The following is a 3,462-nucleotide window of genomic DNA, read 5'->3' on the forward strand; positions in this document are numbered from 1 at the left end:
ATATCTAAGGCATAACACGAGTCTCCCATCACAGGTGCCATAAGAAATTTCGAAAGTATAAATTCTATTTTCTCGTCACCTACCTCAAATGTCAACTTTCCTTTCTTGACATCTATTATGGCTCCTGCAGTCGATAAGAATGGTCTACCTAGAAGGATTGGTATATCATTGTCCTTTTTTATGTCCATGACGACAAAATCAGTAGGGATAAATAATTGACCTATCCTAACAGGAACATCTTCTAAAATGCCTATCGGATATTTAACAGATCTATCGGCTAACTGAAGTGACATCTTAGTGGGTTGTAATTCTCCTAAGTTTAATCTCTCACAAACTGCTAGAGGCATTAGGCTCACACTAGCTCCTAAGTCTAGAAAAGCTTTATCGATGACATGATTACCCAAAAGGCAAGGAATGGAGAAATTTCCAGGATCTTTATCTTTCTTTGCTAATTTGTCCTCGGAAATAGCATTACATTCCAAAGGCTTCGAATCGTCAAGTCTACGTTTGTTGGTAAGGATGTCTTTGAGAAACTTTGCATAAGAAGGTATTTGGGTGATGGCTTCTGTGAAAGGGATTTCTACATGAAGTTTTTCTATAACTTTAATAAATTTTTGGTACTGTTTATTGATCTGGGTTTGTTTGAGTCTTTGCGGATATGGTATAGGTGGTTTATATGGCGGGGGCGGTACGTAAATTTTATCTTTAGGTTCTTCTCCTTTCTCTCGACCATCCTGGTTTTCAGATTCCTCTGGTTCCTTTACTTCGTCTGGGGGTTTGGTACATTCCTTAGAAGTTTCGGGTTCACTCAATCTTGGGTTTGGTGGCTCATCATAAGCGTTCCTACCTCGTAGGGTAATGGCATTGGCTTGTCCTCTCGGATTTTGTTGAGGTTGTCCAAGGAATTGTCCTCCAGGTGTAGTCTGAGGGGCTTGGTTTAAAGCTACCTGAGAGATCTGGGTTTCAAGCATCTTGGTATGAGTAACTATTTGGTCAACCTTGGTTCCTAACTGAGTAATCAATTCGTTAACATGAATGTTTTGGTTCATGAACTCCTTGTTTTGTTAGGTTTGAGCGGTGATAAAATTTTCCATAATTTTCTCAAGGCTCGGCTTTGGTGGTACAGGTTGCATAGGTTGATTTGATCTAGGGGCTTGATAACTTGGTCTCGGAGGTGCATTATTTTGAATAGGGTTATTGTTTTTATAGGAGAAGTTAGGGTGATTCCTCCATCCAGGATTATAGGTATTCGAGTATGGGTTCCCTTGGGTGTGGTTTACTTGCTCGGAGTGGGTTTCGTTCAATAGACAGCATTCTGCAGATTGGTGTCCTTGGGTTCCACATATCTCACAATCCGACGAAACTGCGGCTACAGTGTTCGGGTTCGTGTACATATGCTCGACTTTGAGGGCTAATGCGTCCATTTTAGCTTGCATCATGTCTATAGAGCTTAGTTCATGCACTCCTCCTTGGGCTTCCTTCTTCTCAACTGTCGCTCGTTCGACTCCCCATGATTGATGGTTTTGAGCCATATCTTCGATGAGGGCACTAGCTTCAGGGTAAGGTTTGTTCATCAGAGCACCGCCTGCGGCAGCGTCGATGGTCATCTTTGTGTTGTAATGAAGTCCATTATAGAAGGTTTGAATGATTAACCAATTTTCTAAGCCATGATGTGGGCATGCTCGTAACAACTCTTTATATCTCTCCCAAGCTTTGAACAGCGATTCTCCTTGGTTTTGGGTAAATCTAGTTATATGGTTTCGAAGAACGACGGTCTTACTCGGGGGAAAATATCTAGCAAGGAAAACTCTTCTAAGGTTATCCCAAGTCGTAGTGGAATTGGGTGGAAGGGAATCTAACCATGATAGGGCTTTATCTCTGAGGGAAAAAGGAAATAATCTTAAACGTATTGCCTCAGGAGAAGTTCCATTGGTTTTAAAAGTATCTGCTAATTGAAGAAATATTTTTAAATGTTGGTTAGGGTTCTCGGTAGCGAGACCCGCGAATTGTCTCTGTTGTACTAGTTGCAACAGAGATGGTTTAAGTTCAAAATTATTAGCTGGGATGATTGGGTTTACTATACTAGAATTAGGTTCTTCATTAGATGGTTGAGTGAAGTCCTTAAGAGGTCTTTGGTTTTGATCTTCGGCCATAGCTCTCTTAATTCTATGAAAGAATAAACGTGCGCGAGCGTAACGTTCAGGTTCCGCCAGAGGGTTTACTAAGCTTAAACTTCCGGTACTGCGAGTTCTTCGCATTTACCGGCGGGAAATAACCTAAGTCTAAACGATATAACAACAGGAAAATGAAATTTGACGAAATTGGTCCCCGGCAACGGCGCCAAAAACTTGATGCGTGCTTTTCCCAAGTATACGAACGCGTCAGAGTAATATAAAAGATTATCGAATCCACAGAGACCAAGCGTCAAGCTATCGTTATCTGTTGTTATGGTGTTTATCAAAGGCAGTCAAAATAGGTGTTTTTCGTAGTGTGCAATGAAAAGTAAAGTATTTAAATAGATTTAATTAATAAAGACAGGGTCGAATGTAATTCACGTAATCAATTGATAATCCAAGTACTTGCTAATAGAACTACTTATGGGCAATGTTTCCTACTTTGAAAAGAACTAATTTAACAGGAACTGTCGCTTTCGCGTATTCAGAACCGAGTTGTACTCCCTAATCAAACCCTATTATTGTCACTTATAAAAAGGCGTGCATTGCGTTAGAGTAGTAAACCTATTTTTAAGAAATATAGTATCTTGACTAAGTTGAAAAGTATTATAACCTGGACTTCTTAACCAAAAGAGGTTCTTATGAACCAGACTCTAAACTTATAAACGCGTCCGAACCATGAGGTCCACACCATGACCCGTACCAAAGTCTTCCTGCAGCAGGGGGAACTGATCGTCCTGATCATCATGAACGGGCTGTTGACCGGAGGTGACATGTAGGATTGGGATAGGCCCCGGTCCATTGGGTCCATTAGCCTCTCCAACTGGAGGATCAGTCACCGTCTCTGGTTGAGCAGGGGGATTCCTCTGTATCATCTGCCTGAGCTCTTGATGTCCCTGAGCCACCCCTTGAACCACATCCATGAATTGATTCATGCGGATTTTCATCTCGGCGAACTCTGCCTGTAGGCTTTCCATTACTCTCTGTTGGTTTCTGCGGGTACCGTACCGGTGAATGCCTGGGTAAGCTATCCTGCTGATGGAACACCAAACAAACTGAGAACACTGTAGCGGTACCTGTTATGCAAGACATGCTAATGAATATGTAAATACAATGACATGTTTATCAATTCCAAAGGTATTTGTCATACGGTGAACTGACTTGGGGTATTTTGCTTTTTATCGCAATGTCGCGGATAGCAAGAGTCGCCACCGACTTTTCTTTTATCCAATAAGGAAAGGTGGAAAAGAACAGGAAAGACCTCAATAGATTTTGGGTTCGGGAGGTA

General features: G+C 41.5%; 1 non-coding gene across 1 annotated transcript; it reads left to right on the forward strand.

Moving 5' to 3' along the window:
- The first annotated feature begins 1,662 nt into the window (after positions 1–1,662).
- On the forward strand, positions 1,663–1,769 carry LOC127116547 (small nucleolar RNA R71). The gene has a single exon (XR_007801375.1). It is a non-coding gene; the product is annotated as a small nucleolar RNA R71 (small nucleolar RNA).
- The last annotated feature ends 1,693 nt before the right edge of the window (positions 1,770–3,462 follow it).

Source organism: Lathyrus oleraceus, chromosome 1 (assembly GCF_024323335.1).
Source record: "Lathyrus oleraceus cultivar Zhongwan6 chromosome 1, CAAS_Psat_ZW6_1.0, whole genome shotgun sequence".
In the NCBI taxonomy this organism is placed as follows: Eukaryota; Viridiplantae; Streptophyta; class Magnoliopsida; order Fabales; family Fabaceae; genus Lathyrus; species Lathyrus oleraceus.